Consider the following 18,147-nt stretch of genomic DNA (forward strand, 5'->3'; position numbering starts at 1 on the left):
CACCAAGCCACTCATTCACGTCGCTATTGACTCTAGCACGACTGCACTTCCTCAGTAAGTGTTTCTTGATGGCAATCAACACCATTTCAGTCACATCATTAGCAATCATGATTTCCCACAGCTGTTCTGTGGTTATCTTTACATACTTAACCTTTAACTACACAAAACGCCCACAAACATTTTTTCTTTCCTTTTTCTCCTACGTTATTTCCCCTACTGTACTAGATTTGGTTCACGCAACTCATATTCTTATTTTCTATCTCATCAGCTGACCATCTGACGCACAAAAGCCTTTTCTTAAAAGCCTAATTAGTGCTGCTAAGAGCCTCTCACGTCCCTGTAACGTATGCACTCACGTCTACGTCCCTTACATCTGTAGAGCGGACCATCCATCATTGTGGTTCTTACTTCTCTCCTTCGTTCAGCTCTTTCTCACTCCACCCACAGTCCACCTCCTTCTGCCACCACCGCTACACCAACAACCTCCTCAAACATCTTCATGTTTTTTACATAGAGAAGTTTACGAATCTTCCTCCTTATCAGATTCTCATTTTTTCCTCTTGTTACCTTGTTACTCTTATCTTTGAGATTAGTCATGTTTCTCTCATATCTAGTATTGCTAATCACCTTCCTACCAAGATGAAGACAGTCTCTCTCTCTCTCTCTCTCTCTCTCTCTCTCTCTCTCTCTCTCTCTCTCTCTCTCTCTCTCCAAGAACATATTCTGATAATCTCATCACGTCATCGTCGTCCCATATAACATTCTAGCTCCCATATTCTACACATTATAATCACCTGTGGACCTGTTGCGTCTAAGACTGGCGTATACGACACGCGAATCAGATTCAGTAGAGGTAATCCCTAATATGGTTGATGTGCCTGTGATATCTGGTATCTTTTTCCACCTTTCTAAACCTAAGCTGTTACACCCACTCCCACTTACCACTGACGGCACATCAAGATAATAATCTCCCTCACTCCCAGTCTTGATTATCTAATCCAAAGGTTTCTCTCACACTGCTCTCTCCTGGCATAGCATAGCATAGAACAGCACAGCATAGCATAGCTTAGCATAGCATAGCACAGAATAACACAGCACAGCATAGCATAACATAGCACAGCATAGCATAACATAGCATAGCATTACGCATGGATAACGGGATGTTGTTGTCTAATCGGCGCTTAACATCTTTTAACATGACACTGCGACCCTTGGGTATGATGCCCAGGCGTTTGACCTGGCATGTAAGGGTCAGTTAGATGAAAAAGGATCGCACCACCGTGCTCAGGGGACGTACCGTCGCCCTGGAGGGTCGTACCTTCGTTATCAAGGATCGAACCCTTCGTCCTCCTCGTCCGTGCATCTCTCTCGTCGACTCCTCTTAAAAACCTGCCACGGGACACCAGCCACCGACCACATCCCACTGTACGTCATTTCAGTTATCAAGAACTATATTACTGGAAGCAAAAACAACTTCCTTGAATCTACTTTCCATACTATCTTTTTCCACTTCGTCATAATTTTCGGTAATGATTTTACGGTGAAATTCATGAGGAAAGTAATACATACCACGTCGGTCCTAGAACATATGTGTGCATATTTTAGTGGCGTCCCTTACACAGGTCACCAGTGGTTGGAATGTCCAATCCATTGGGTTCACTTGTGTTCTGGTGCTTCATAAAGCTCCGAGATGCGAAATATATCTGTGTGGAATTTCTTTCGACATCCTTTATTGGGGTCTACTTCACTCACGTCGACCGAGAGAGCGATATATACCATAACAATTCGAATACTTCTGTAAGACAGCTTAAGCTTATGTTACCCACGTATCTAGTAATGCTTGCCACAGGTAAAAAGCTTGTGTCTTATGCGTTGCATTTCTTGATATTTTCATTTTACATCTTTTGATCATGAGGACTTGGGAGTTGTTATGAAGATCTGGGAGTCATCATAAAGATCTGGGAGTCATCATAAAACCCTGGAAGTCATCATGAAGACCTGCGAGATATTGTAGAAGTCCTAGGAGTCGTCCTACAGACTCAGGAGTCGTTACAAAGACTTAGGAGACATCTTAAAGGCCTGGGAGTCATCGTAGAGGCCTGGAGCTCATTATATGGACAGAGGAGGAGTCATCAGAAAGACCAAAGACATTTTGTTAAGACCTAGAAGTTACCACGAATTCCAGGGAGTCGTTACAAAGACCTGGGTGTCATCACCAAGACCCGAGGAGCATCATCGTAAGTGACAACAAGGAATCAGATCACAGGAATTTAATCGAACCAGAGAAAAAGATAATGAGTGGAGTGATAGTGAGAACTGTCACGATGAGAGACAGGAGGACTACAGTGAATGTGTATAATGTACGAGACATGGAATACTACTTTTTTTTTTTTTCTAAGTGGTCAATATGCAAGAGGAGACACTGAATTACTGCTGTGTTATTTGGTTAATATAAAAGTAGAGACACTGAATATTGCTGCGATATTTGGTGAATATCGTATAGGAGGTGACAGAGAATACTGGTGTGTTATCTGGTGAACAGGAAGATAACCTGGAGCTGATAAACTGGAGATAATGAAAAGAAACACTTCATGAATTAGAGTTTAATGTGTTTGTAGTGAGATGATAAGTAAGACTCTGCTCTGTTCATGCAGGCTTCATATTTACCTGGAGTTTGGTTCATGTTATTATAATTAGACGGTTCTTTTAGCATGTTTCTGAATCACTACCTGGAGAAGGATGTTTGTTACGGGTGACGTCATGTTACGGGTGACGCCATGTTACGGGTGACGACATGTTACGGGTGACGCCATGTTACGGGTGACGACATGTTACGGGTGACGACATGTTACGGGTGACGCCATGTTACGGGTGACGTCATGTTACGGGTGACGCCATGTTACGGGTGACGACATGTTACGGGTGACGCCATGTTACGGGTGACGACATGTTACGGGTGACGCCATGTTACGGGTGACGACATGTTACGGGTGACATGTTACGGGTGACGTCATGTTACGGGTGACGTCATGTTACGGGTGACGCCATGTTACGGGTGACGTCATGTTACGGGTGACGCCATGTTACGGGTGACGCCAAAGTTGTATGTCTGCATTGGTTTGGTAGGGTATTGAGGGACAAGGAGAGCACGACGGTACGACTCTTGAGTACGGCGATACGACTCCTTAACACGTCGGTACGACCCTTAAGTCAAACATGAGGGTACAACCCTTGGTTATAATGACGTTTGACCTTTGACCTGACGTAACCAGTATCCAGTCTCCTTCTGTAGTGATTGAGAACTAAAGATAGTATTACTATCCACCAGCAGATAACCATTGGCTCTTTGCTACTCTCTCTTTCCCATGTACTCCCTTAGGGATAAAGTCAAAGGCCACGCCATCTCACCCAAGGGTCATACATGTCGTGTTAAAGATTCGTATCATCGAGGTTGTACCCTCGTGCTCAGGGGTTGTACCCTCGTGCTCAGGGGTTGTACCCTCGTGCTCAGGGGTTGTACCCTCGTGCTCAGGGGTTGTGCCCTCATGCTCAGGGGTTGTACCCTCGTGCTCAGGGGTTGTGCCCTCGTGCTCAGGGGGTTGTACCCTGGTGCTCAGGGGTTGTACCCTCGTGCTCAGGGGTTGTACCCTCGTGCTCAGGGGTTGTACCCTCGTGCTCAGGGGGTTGTACCCTCGTGCTCAGGGGTTGTACCCTCGTGCTCAGGGGTTGTACCCTCGTGCTCAGGGGTTGTACCCTCGTGCTCAGGGGGTTGTACCCTCGTGCTCAGGGGTTGTACCCTCGTGCTCAGGGGGTTGTACCCTCGTGCTCAGGGGTTGTACCCTCGTGCTCAGGGGTTGTACCCTCGTGCTCAGGGGTTGTACCGTTGCGCTCAGGGGTTGTACCCTCGTGCTCAGGGGTTGTACCCTCGTGCTCAGGGGCTGTACCCGCGTGCTCAGGGGTTGTACCCTCGTGCTCAGGGGTTGTACCCTCGTGCTCAGGGGTTGTACCCTCGTGCTCAGGGGGTTGTACCCTCGTGCTCATGGGTTGTACCCTCGTGCTCAGGGGTTGTACCCTCGTGCTCAGGGTTATACCCTCGTGCTCAGGGGTTGTACCCTCGAGCTCAGGGGTTGTACCCTCGTGCTCAGGGGTTGTACCCTCGTGCTCAGGAGTTGTACCCTCGTGCTCAGGGGTTATACCCTCGTGCTCAGGGGTTGTACCCTCATGCTCAGGGGTTGTACCCTCGTGCTCAGGGGTTGTACCCTCGTGCTCAGGGGTTGTACCCTCGTGCTCAGGGGTTGTACCCTCGTGCTCAGGGGTTGTACCCTCGTGCTCAGGGGTTGTACCCTCGTGCTCAGGGGTTGTACCCTCGTGCTCAGGGGGTTGTACCCTCGTGCTCAGGGGGTTGTACCCTCGTGCTCAGGGGTTGTACCCTCGTGCTCAGGGGGTTGTACCCTCGTGCTCAGGGGTTGTACCCTCGTGCTCAGGGGTTGTACCCTCGTGCTCAGGGGTTGTGCCCTCGTGCTCAGGGGGTTGTACCCTCGTGCTCAGGGGTTGTACCCTCGTGCTCAGGGGGTTGTACCCTCGTGCTCAGGGGTTGTACGGTCGTGCTCAGGGGTTGTACCCTCGTGCTCAGGGGTTGTACCCTCGTGCTCAGGGGTTGTACCCTCGTGCTCAGGGGTTGTACCCTCGTGCTCAGGGGTTGTACCCTCGTGCTCAGGGGTTGTACCCTCGTGCTCAGGGGGTTGTACCCTCGTGCTCAGGGGTTGTACCCTCGTGCTCAGGGGGTTGTACCCTCGTGCTCAGGGGTTGTACGGTCGTGCTCAGGGGTTGTACCCTCGTGCTCAGGGGTTGTACCCTCGTGCTCAGGGGTTGTACCCTCGTGCTCAGGGGTTGTACCCTCGTGCTCAGGGGGTTGTACCCTCGTGCTCAGGGGTTGTACCCTCGTGCTCAGGGGTTGTACCCTCGTGCTCAGGGGTTGTACCCTCGTGCTCAGGGGGTTGTACCCTCGTGCTCAGGGGTTGTACCCTCATGCTCAGGGGTTGTACCCTCGTGCTCAGGGGTTGTGCCCTCGTGCTCAGGGGGTTGTACCCTCGTGCTCAGGGGTTGTACCCTCGTGCTCAGGGGGTTGTACCCTCGTGCTCAGGGGTTGTACCCTCGTGCTCAGGGGTTGTACCCTCGTGCTCAGGGGTTGTACCGTTGCGCTCAGGGGTTGTACCCTCGTGCTCAGGGGTTGTACCCTCGTGCTCAGGGGCTGTACCCGCGTGCTCAGGGGTTGTACCCTCGTGCTCAGGGGTTGTACCCTCGTGCTCATGGGTTGTACCCTCGTGCTCAGGGGTTGTACCCTCGTGCTCAGGGGTTATACCCTCGTGCTCAGGGGTTGTACCCTCGTGCTCAGGGGTTGTACCCTCGTGCTCAGGGGTTGTACCCTCGTGCTCAGGGGTTGTACCCTCGTGCTCAGGGGTTGTACCCTCGTGCTCAGGGGTTGTACCCTCGTGCTCAGGGGTTGTACCCTCGTGCTCAGGGGGTTGTACCCTCGTGCTCAGGGGTTGTACCCTCGTGCTCAGGGGTTGTACCCTCGTGCTCAGGGGGTTGTACCCTCGTGCTCAGGGGTTGTACCCTCGTGCCCAGGGGTTGTACCCTCGTGCTCAGGGGTTGTACCCTCGTGCTCATGTGTTGTACCTTCGTGCTCAGGGGTTGTACCCTAGTGCTCAGGGGTTGTACCCTCGTGCTCAGGGGTTGTACCCTCGTGCTCAGGGGTTGTACCCTCGTGCTCAGGGGTTGTATCCTCGTGCTCAGGGGTTGTACCCTCGTGCTCAAGGGGTTGTACCCTCGTGCTCAGGGGTTGTACCCTCGTGCTCAGGGGTTGTACCCTCGTGCTCATGGGTTGTACCCTCGTGCTCAGGGGTTGTACCCTCGTGCTCAGGGGTTGTACCCTCGTGCTCAGGGGTTATACCCTCGTGCTCAGGGGTTATACCCTCGTGCTCAGGGGTTGTACCCTCGTGCTCAGGGGTTGTACCCTCGTGCTCAGGGGTTGTACGGTCGTGCTCAGGGGTTGTACCCTCGTGCTCAGGGGGTTGTACGGTCGTGCTCAGGGGTTGTACGGTCGTGCTCAGGGGTTGTACCCTCGTGCTCAGGGGGTTGTACCCTCGTGCTCAGGGGTTGTACGGTCGTGCTCAGGGGTTGTACCCTCGTGCTCAGGGGTTGTACCCTCGTGCTCAGGGGTTGTACCCTCGTGCTCAGGGGTTGTACGGTCGTGCTCAGGGGTTGTACCCTCGTGCTCAGGGGGTTGTACGGTCGTGCTCAGGGGTTGTACGGTCGTGCTCAGGGGTTGTACCCTCGTGCTCAGGGGGTTGTACCCTCGTGCTCAGGGGTTGTACCCTTGTGCTCAGGGGTTGTACCCTCGTGCTCAGGGGTTCTACCCTCGTGCTCAGGGGTTGTACCGACGTGTTTAAGATTCGTACCCTCGTGCTCAGGGGTTGTACGGTCGTGCTCAGGGGTTGTACGGTCGTGCTCAGGGGGTTGTACCGTCGTGCTCAGGGGTTGTACCCTCGTGCTCAGGGGGTTGTACCGTCGTGCTCAGGGGTTGTACCCTCGTGCTCAGGGGGTTGTACCGTCGTGCTCAGGAGTCGTACTGTCGTGCTCAAGATTCGCACCTTCGACCTCAAGATCTTCAATAAGGTGGGCAAGATACGGCGTCACACCACGAGAGACGGACGTGCACAGGAGGTGACGAAGTGCCAGACCTCCAGCGTTCCAGCGGAGGCCGTGGGACCCCAACGTGAACGGTCATTAAAACGCAAAAAAAAAAAAAAATCCTAAGTCTACCTAACCTTTTTGGTTACGGTCGTGTCTCTCTCTCTCTCTCTCTCTCTCTCTCTCTCTCTCTCTCTCTCTCTCTCTCTATCTATCTCTCTCTCTCTCTCTCTCTCTCTCCTTATCTTAATGAGAAAATTAGACGTTTCTGAATCACGTTCATTGCTCTGGCCTTCACGGAAAATACGATAGCTGAAGCTTTAATATAGCCTCGCTAAAGATGACATTTTACTCGTGTATTATCCACATCAAGGAGTAATCAGGATATGTATATATCTAACTATATATATATATATATTTTTTTTTTTTTTTTACTTTGTCGCTGTCTCCCGCGTTTGCGAGGTAGCGCAAGGAAACAGACGAAAGAAATGGCCCAACCCCCCCCCATACACATGTATATACATACGTCCACACACGCAAATATACATACCTACACAGCTTTCCATGGTTTACCCCAGACGCTTCACATGCCCTGATTCAATCCACTGACAGCACGTCAACCCCGGTATACCACATCGCTCCAATTCACTCTATTCCTTGCCCTCCTTTCACCCTCCTGCATGTTCAGGCCCCGATCACACAAAATCTTTTTCACTCCATCTTTCCACCTCCAATTTGGTCTCCCTCTTCTCCTTGTTCCCTCCACCTCCGACACATATATCCTCTTGGTCAATCTTTCCTCACTCATCCTCTCCATGTGCCCAAACCACTTCAAAACACACTCTTCTGCTCTCTCAACCACGCTCTTTTTATTTCCACACATCTCTCTTACCCTTACGTTACTCACTCGATCAAACCACCTCACACCACACATTGTCCTCAAACATCTCATTTCCAGCACATCCATCCTCCTGCGCACAACTCTATCCATAGCCCACGCCTCGCAACCATACAACATTGTTGGAACCACTATTCCTTCAAACATACCCAATTTTGCTTTCCGAGATAATGTTCTCGACTTCCACACATTCTTCAAGGCCCCCAGAATTTTCGCCCCCTCCCCCACCCTATGATCCACTTCCGCTTCCATGGTTCCATCCGCTGCCAGATCCACTCCCAGATATCTAAAACACTTCACTTCCTCCAGTTTTTCTCCATTCAAACTCACCTCCCAATTGACTTGACCCTCAACCCTACTGTACCTAATAACCTTGCTCTTATTCACATTTACTCTTAACTTTCTTCTTCCACACACTTTACCAAACTCAGTCACCAGCTTCTGCAGTTTCTCACATGAATCAGCCACCAGCGCTGTATCATCAGCGAACAACAACTGACTCACTTCCCAAGCTCTCTCATCCACAACAGACTTCATACTTGCCCCTCTTTCCAAAACTCTTGCATTTACCTCCTTAACAACCCCATCCATAAACAAATTAAACAACCATGGAGACATCACACACCCCTGCCGCAAACCTACATTCACTGAGAACCAATCACTTTCCTCTCTTCCTACACGTACACATGCCTTACATCCTCGATAAAAACTTTTCACTGCTTCTAACAACTTTCCTCCCACACCATATATTCTTAATACCTTCCACAGAGCATCTCTATCAACTCTATCATATGCCTTCTCCAGATCCATAAATGCTACATACAAATCCATTTGCTTTTCTAAGTATTTCTCACATACATTCTTCAAAGCAAACACCTGATCCACACATCCTCTACCACTTCTGAAACCACACTGCTCTTCCCCAATCTGATGCTCTGTACATGCCTTCACCCTCTCAATCAATACCCTCCCATATAATTTACCAGGAATACTCAACAAACTTATACCTCTGTAATTTGAGCACTCACTCTTATCCCCTTTGCCTTTGTACAATGGCACTATGCACGCATTCCGCCAATCCTCAGGCACCTCACCATGAGTCATACATACATTAAATAACCTTACCAACCAGTCAACAATACAGTCACCCCCTTTTTTAATAAATTCCACTGCAATACCATCCAAACCTGCTGCCTTGCCGGCTTTCATCTTCCGCAAAGCTTTCACTACCTCTTCTCTGTTTACCAAATCATTTTCCCTAACCATCTCACTTTGCACACCACCTCGACCAAAACACGCTATGTCTGCCACTCTATCATCAAACACATTCAACAAACCTTCAAAATACTCACTCCATCTCCTTCTCACATCACCACTACTTGTTATCACCTCCCCATTTGCGCCCTTCACTGAAGTTCCCATTTGCTCCCTTGTCTTACGCACTTTATTTACCTCCTTCCAGAACATCTTTTTATTCTCCCTAAAATTTAATGATACTCTCTCACCCCAACTCTCATTTGCCCCCTTTTTCACCTCCTTCACCTTTCTCTTGACCTCCTGTCTCTTTCTTTTATACATCTCCCACTCAATTGCATTTTTTCTCTGCAAAAATCGTCCAAATGCCTCTCTCTTCTCTTTCACTAATACTCTTACTTCTTCATCCCACCACTCACTACCATTTCTAATCAACCCACCTCCCACTCTTCTCATGCCACAAGCATCTTTTGCGCAATCCATCACTGACTCCCTAAATACATCCCACTCCTCCCCCACTCCCCCTGCTTCCATTGTTCTCACCTTTTTCCATTCTGTACTCAGTCTCTCCTGGTACTTCCTCACACAGGTCTCCTTCTCAAGCTCAAGCTATATATATATATATATGTATATATATATATATATATATATATATATATATATATATATATATATATATATATATATATATATATATTTTTTTTTTTTTCTTTGTCGCTGTCTCCCGCGTTTGCGAGGTAGCGCAAGGAAACAGACGAAAGAAATGGCCCAACCCACCCCCATACACATGTATATACATACGTCCACACACGCAAATATACATACCTACACAGCTTTCCATGGTTTACCCCAGACGCTTCACATGCCCTGATTCAATCCACTGACAGCACGTCAACCCCGGTATACCACATCGATCCAATTCACTATATTCCTTGCCCTCCTTTCACCCTCCTGCATGTTCAGGCCCCGATCACTGAAAATCTTTTTCACTCCATCTTTCCACCTCCAATTTGGTCTCCCACTTCTCCTCGTTCCCACCACCTCCGACACATATATCCTCTTGGTCAATCTTTCCTCACTCATTCTCTCCATGTGATCAAACCATTTCAAAACACCCTCTTCTGCTCTCTCAACCACGCTCTTTTTATTTCCACACATCTCTCTTACCCTTACGTTACTTACTCGATCAAACCACCTCACACCACACATTGTCCTCAAACATCTCATTTCCAGCACATCCATCCTCCTGCGCACAACTCTATCCATAGTCCACGCCTCGCAACCATACAACATTGTTGGAACCACTATTCCTTCAAACATACCCATTTTTGCTTTCCGAGATAATGTTCTCGACTTCCACACATTCTTCAAGGCTCCCAGAATTTTCGCCCCCTCCCCCACCCTATGATCCACTTCCGCTTCCATGGTTCCATCCGCTGCCAGATCCACTCCCAGATATCTAAAACACTTCACTTCCTCCAGTTTTTCTCCATTCAAACTTACCTCCCAATTGACTTGACCCTCAACCCTACTGTACCTAATAACCTTGCTCTTATTCACATTTACTCTTAACTTTCTTCTTTCACACACTTTACCAAACTCAGTCACCAGCTTCTGCAGTTTCTCACATGAATCAGCCACCAGCGCTGTATCATCAGCGAACAACAACTGACTCACTTCCCAAGCTCTCTCATCCCCAACAGACTTCATACTTGCCCCTCTTTCCAAAACTCTTGCATTCACCTCCCTAACAACCCCATCCATAAACAAATTAAACAACCATATATATATATATATATATATATATATATATATATATATATATATATATATATATATATATATATTGAGAGGGTGAAGGCATGTACAGAGCATCAGATTGGGGAAGAGCAGTGTGGTTTCAGAAGTGGTAGAGGATGTGTGGATCAGGTGTTTGCTTTGAAGAATGTATGTGAGAAATACTTAGAAAAGCAAATGGATTTGTATGTAGCATTTATGGATCTGGAGAAGGCATATGATAGAGTTGATAGAGATGCTCTGTGGAAGGTATTAAGAATATATGGTGTGGGAGGAAAGTTGTTAGAAGCAGTGAAAAGTTTTTATCGAGGATGTAAGGCATGTGTACGTGTAGGAAGAGAGGAAAGTGATTGGTTCTCAGTGAATGTAGGTTTGCGGCAGGGGTGTGTGATGTCTCCATGGTTGTTTAATTTGTTTATGGATGGGGTTCTTAGGGAGGTGAATGCAAGAGTTTTGGAAAGAGGGGCAAGTATGAAGTCTGTTGTGGATGAGAGAGCTTGGGAAGTGAGTCAGTTGTTGTTCGCTGATGATACAGCCCAGGTGGCTGATTCATGTGAGAAACTGCAGAAGCTGGTGACTGAGTTTGGTAAAGTGAGTGAAAGAAGAAAGTTAAGAGTAAATGTGAATAAGAGCAAGGTAATTAGGTACAGTAGGGGTGAGGGTCAAGTCAATTGGGAGGTAAGTTTGAATGGAGAAAAACTGGAGGAAGTAAAGTGTTTTAGATATCTGGGAGTGGATCTGGCAGCGGATGGAACCATGGAAGCGGAAGTGGATCATAGGGTGGGGGAGGGGGCGAAAATCCTGGGAGCCTTGAAAAATGTGTGGAAGTCGAGAACATTATCTCGGAAAGCAAAAATGGGTATGTTTGAAGGAATAGTGGTTCCAACAATGTTGTATGGTTGCGAGGCGTGGGCTATGGATAGAGTTGTGCGCAGGAGGATGGATGAGCTGGAAATGAGATGTTTGAGGACAATGTGTGGTGTGAGGTGGTTTGATCGCGTAAGTAACGTAAGGGTAAGAGAGATGTGTGGGAATAAAAAGAGCGTGGTTGAGAGAGCAGAAGAGGGTGTTTTGAAATGGTTTGGGCGCATGGAAAGAATGAGTGAGGAAAGATTGACCAAGAGGATATATGTGTCGGAGGTGGAGGGAACGAGGAGAAGTGGGAGACCAAATTGGAGGTGGAAAGATGGAGTGAAAAAGATTTTGTGTGATCGGGGCCTGAACATGCAGGAGGGTGAAAGGAGGGCAAGGAATAGAGTGAATTGGATCGATGTGGTATACCGGGGTTGACGTGCTGTCAGTGGATTGAATCAGGACATGTGAAGCGTCTGGGGTAAACCAAGGAAAGCTGTGTAGGTATGTATATTTGCGTGTGTGGACGTATGTATATACATGTGTATGGGGTGGGTTGGGCCATTTCTTTCGTCTGTTTCCTTGCGCTACCACGCAAACGCGGGAGACAGCGACAAAACAAAAATATATATATATATATATATATATATATATATATATATATATATATATATATATATATACATATAAATATATATATATATATATATATATATATATATATATATATATATATATATATATATATATATATATATATATATATTCTTTCTTTTCTTTCAAACTATTCGTCATTTCCCGCATTAGCGAGGTAGCGTTAAGAACAGAGGACTGGGCCTTTAAGGGAATACCCTCACCTGGCCCAGTTCTCTGTTCCTTATTTTGGAAAATTAAAAAAACCGAGAGGGGAGGATTTCTAGCCCCCCGCTCCCTCCCCTTTTAGTCGCCTTCTACGACACGCAGGGAATACGTGGGAAGTATTCTTTCTCCCCTATCCCCAGGGATAATACATACATATATATAAATATATATATATATATATATATATATATATATATATATATATATATATATATATATATATATATATATATATATATTGGCATATAGTACATGGACACCGACCTCCCCAGAATTGTCTGCGTCTGCAACAATAGCTTACAGAAGATACATTGTTTGTTCACAGCCTGGGCGAATCGGGGGAAGGAAAACATTACAGGTAGTTGCAGAAATATTTAGGAAAAAATTTATATTTTGAAAGCTTTGCTCTTGCCTTTTGGATTGCTTATCTATTTTTCTCCGAACATTGTAGTTATATACATGTTAGCGGTTATGTCCCATAACGTCTGTTTAGAGGTAATTATCTAGAAAAAAAAAAGTTGATTGCATCGTTTAACTTCACGGAGAAAACGAGAATGAGAATGTATCTCTTGCCCACAGAAAACGGTGTGAAAGTAAACAAGTGGTGCCACTCTTCTCTTGTATCAACTCTCTCGTTCTCCTTGTCTGGGCTGACGAATTTCTCGTCATTGCAACATGTATTTTAACGGTGTTGTACATTGTGTCTAGTTTATATACATATACATATATATATACATATATATATATATTTTTTTTTTTTTTTTGCTTTGTCGCTGTCTCCCGCGTTTGCGAGGTAGCGCAAGGAAACAGACGAAAGAAATGGCCCTACCCACCCCCATACACATGTATATACATACGTCCACACACGCAAATATACATACCTACACAACTTTCCATGGTTTACCCCAGACGCTTCACATGCCCCGATTCAATCCACTGACAGCACGTCAACCCCGGTATACCACATCGCTCCAATTCACTCTATTCCTTGCCCTCCTTTCACCCTCCTGTATGTTCAGGCCCCGATCACACAAAATCTTTTTCACTCCATCTTTCCACCTCCAATTTGGTCTCCCTCTTCTCCTCGTTCCCTCCACCTCCGACATATATATCCTCTTGGTCAATCTTTCCTCACTCATTCTCTCCATGTGCCCAAACCGTTTCAAAACACCCTCTTCTGCTCTCTCAACCACGCTCTTTTTATTTCCACACATCTCTCTTACCCTTACGCTACTTACTCGATCAAACCACCTCACACCACACATTGTCCTCAAACATCTCATTTCCAGCACATCCATCCTCCTGCGCACAACTCTATCCATAGCCCACGCCTCGCAACCATACAACATTGTTGGAACCACTATTCCTTCAAACATACCCATTTTTGCTTTCCGAGATAATGTTCTCGACTTCCACACATTCTTCAAGGCTCCCAGAATTTTCGCCCCCTCCCCCACCCTATGATCCACTTCCGCTTCCATGGTTCCATCCGCTGCCAGATCCACTCCCAGATATCTAAAACACTTCACTTCCTCCAGTTTTTCTCCATTCAAACTCACCTCCCAATTGACTTGACCCTCAACCCTACTGTACCTAATAACCTTGCTCTTATTCACATTTACTCTTAACTTTCTTCTTTCACACACTTTACCAAACTCAGTCACCATATATATATATATATATATATATATATATATATATATATATATATATATATATATATATATATATATATGTTTATTTATTTTTTTATTTATTTATTTATTATACTTTGTCGCTGTCTCCCGCGTTAGCGAGGTAGCGCAAGGAAACAGACGAAAGAATGGCCAAACCCACCCACATACACATGTATATACATACAAGTCCACACACGCACGTATACATACCTATACATCTCAACGTATACATATATATGCAAACACAGACATATACATATAAACACATGTATATAGCTCATACTTACTGCCCTTATTCATTCTCGTCACCCCCCCGCCACGCATGAGATGACAACCCCCTCCCCCCGCATGTGCGCGAGGTAGCGGCAGGAAAAGACAACAAAGGCCACATTCGTTCACACTCAGTCTCTAGCTGTCATGTATAATGCACTGAAACCACAGCTCCTTTTCCACATCCAGGCCCCACAAAACTTTCCATGGTTTACCCCAGACGCTTCACATGCCCTGGTTCAATCCATTGACAGCACGTCCACCCCGGTATACCACATCGTTCCAATTCACTCTATTCCTTGCACGCCTTGCATCCTCCTGCATGTTCAGGCCCCGATCGCTCAAAATCTTTTTCACTCCATCCTTCTACCTCCAATTTGGTCTCCCACTTTTCCTCGTTCCCTCCACCTCTGACACATATATCCTCTTTGTCAATCTTTCCTCACTCATTCTCTCCATGTGACCAGACCATTTCAAAACACTCTCTTCTGCTCTCTCAACCACACTCTTTATAATACCACACATCTCTCTTACCCTTTCATTACTTACTCGATCAAACCACCTCACACCACATATTGTCTTCAAACATCTCATTTCCAGCACATCCACCCTCCTCCGCACAACTCTATCTATAGCCCACTTCTCGCAACAATATAACATTGTTGGAACCACTATTCCATCAAACATACCCATTTTTGCTTTCCAAGATAACGTTCTCGACTTCCACACATTCTTCAACGCCCCCAGAACTTTCGCCCCCTCCCCCACCCTATGATTCACTTCCACTTCCATGGTTCCATCCGCTGCCAGATCCACTCCCAGATATCTAAAACGCTTCACTTCCTCCAGTTTTTCTCCATTCATACTTACCTCCCAATTGACTTGTCCCTCAACCCTACTGTACCTGATAACTTTGCTCTTATTCACATTTACTCTCAGCTTTCTTCTTTCACACACTTTACCAAACTCAGTCACCAGTTTCTGCAGTTTCTCACATGAATCAGCCACCAGCACTGTATCATCAGCGAACAACAACTGACTCACTTCCCAAGCTCTCTCATCCACAACAGACTGCATAGTTGCCCCTCTTTCCAAAGCTTTTGCATTCACCTCCCTAACAACCTCATCCATAAACAAATTAAACAACCATGGAGACATCACACACCCCTGCCGCAAACCAACGTTCACTACTCGTTCCTACTCGTACACAGCGAGCTGTTTATATCGTACGTTCACATCCTGGTTAAGTTTGGTCGCCACACTTCAACAAGCGTAAGTAGATAATAGATAAGATCCTGAGGAGGGCAACAAATATGCAGCAAAATAGAAGAATTCCCAAGGGGCCTTAAGTATGTCCAGCAAAGAAGAGAGAAGAGTGAGGGGTAACTTGAGCACGATACTTATGTTCTTCAATCATTTTGATGAAGGGACCAGTGAACTGTTCTACGAAAAATACAGAGACAGATCAATAGGTTGACACATTATGAAATTAAGCAATAAATCATCAAAAAAGATGTAAAGAAGTCTTTTGATTGTATATATATATATATATATATATATATATATATATATATATATATATATATATATATATATATATATATGTATATATATATATAAATATATATAAGTATATATATTCTTTTCTTTTCTTTCAAACTATTCGCCATTTCCCGCGTTAGCGAGGTAGATATTTATACATATATATATATATATATATATATATATATATATATATATATATATATATTTTTTTTTTTTTTTTTTTTTTTTTTTTTTTTTTTTATACTTTGTCGCTGTCTCCCGCGTTTGCGAGGTAGCGCAAGGAAACAGACGAAAGAAATGGCCCAACCCCCCCCCCCCCATACACATGTACATACACACGTCCACACACGCAAATACACATACCTACACAGCTTTCCATGGTTTACCCCAGACGCTTCACATGCCTTGCTTCAATCCACTGACAGCACGTCAACCCCTGTATACCACATGACTCCAATTCACTCTATTTCTTGCCCTCCTTTCACCCTCCTGCATGTTCAGGCCCCGATCACACAAAATCTTTTTCACTCCATCTTTCCACCTCCAATTTGGTCTCCCTCTTCTCCTCGTTCCCTCCACCTCCGACACATATATCCTCTTGGTCAATCTCTCCTCACTCATTCTCTCCATGTGCCCAAACCATTTCAAAACACCCTCTTCTGCTCTCTCAACCACGCTCTTTTTATTTCCACACATCTCTCTTACCCTTACGTTACTTACTCGATCAAACCACCTCACACCACACATTGTCCTCAAACATCTCATTTCCAGCACATCCATCCTCCTGCGCACATCTCTATCCACAGCCCACGCCTCGCAACCATACAACATTGTTGGAACCACTATTCCCTCAAACATACCCATTTTTGCTTTCCGAGATAGTGTTCTCGACTTCCACACATTTTTCAAGGCTCCCAAAATTTTCGCCCCCTCCCCCACCCTATGATCCACTTCCGCTTCCATGGTTCCATCCGCTGACAGATCCACTCCCAGATATCTAAAACACTTCACTTCCTCCAGTTTTTCTCCATTCAAACTCACCTCCCAATTGACTTGACCCTCACCCCTACTGTACCTAATAACCTTGCTCTTATTCACATTTACTCTCAACTTTCTTCTTCCACACACTTTACCAAACTCAGTCACCAGCTTCTGCAGTTTCTCACATGAATCAGCCACCAGCGCTGTATCATCAGCGAACAACAACTGACTCACTTCCCAAGCTCTCTCATCCCCAACAGACTTCATACTTGCCCCTCTTTCCAGGACTCTTGCATTTACCTCCCTTACAACCCCATCCATAAACAAATTAAACAACCATGGAGACATCACACACCCCTGCCGCAAACCTACATTCACTGAGAACCAATCACTTTCCTCTCTTCCTACACGTACACATGCCTTACATCCTCGATAAAAACTTTTCACTGCTTCTAACAACTTGCCTCCCACACCATATATTCTTAATACCTTCCACAGAGCATCTCTATCAACTCTATCATATGCCTTCTCCAGATCCATAAATGCTACATACAAATCCATTTGCTTTTCTAAGTATTTCTCACATACATTCTTCAAAGCAAACACCTGATCCACACATCCTCTACCACTTCTGAAACCACACTGCTCTTCCCCAATCTGATGCTCTGTACATGCCTTCACCCTCTCAATCAATACCCTCCCATATAATTTACCAGGAATACTCAACAAACTTATACCTCTGTAATTTGAGCACTCACTCTTATCCCCTTTGCCTTTGTACAATGGCACTATGCACGCATTCCGCCAATCCTCAGGCACCTCACCATGAGTCATACATACATTAAATAACCTTACCAACCAGTCAACAATACAGTCACCCCCTTTCTTAATAAATTCCACTGCAATACCATCCAAACCTGCTGCCTTGCCGGCTTTCATCTTCCGCAAAGCTTTTACTACCTCTTCTCTGTTTACCAAATCATTTTCCCTAACCCTCTCACTTTGCACACCACCTCGACCAAAACACCCTATATCTGCCACTCTGTCATCAGACACATTCAACAAACCTTCAAAATACTCATTCCATCTCCTTCTCACATCACCGCTACTTGTTATCACCTCCCCATTTACGCCCTTCACTGAAGTTCCCATTTGCTCCCTTGTCTTACGCACCCTATTTACCTCCTTCCAGAACATCTTTTTATTTTCCCTAAAATTTACTGATAGTCTCTCACCCCAACTCTCATTTGCCCTTTTTTTCACCTCTTGCACCTTTCTCTTGACCTCCTGTCTCTTTCTTTTATACTTTTATACAAAGTG

The sequence above is a fragment of the Panulirus ornatus genome, chromosome 10, assembly GCF_036320965.1.
Source record: "Panulirus ornatus isolate Po-2019 chromosome 10, ASM3632096v1, whole genome shotgun sequence".
Classification (NCBI taxonomy): domain Eukaryota; kingdom Metazoa; phylum Arthropoda; class Malacostraca; order Decapoda; family Palinuridae; genus Panulirus; species Panulirus ornatus.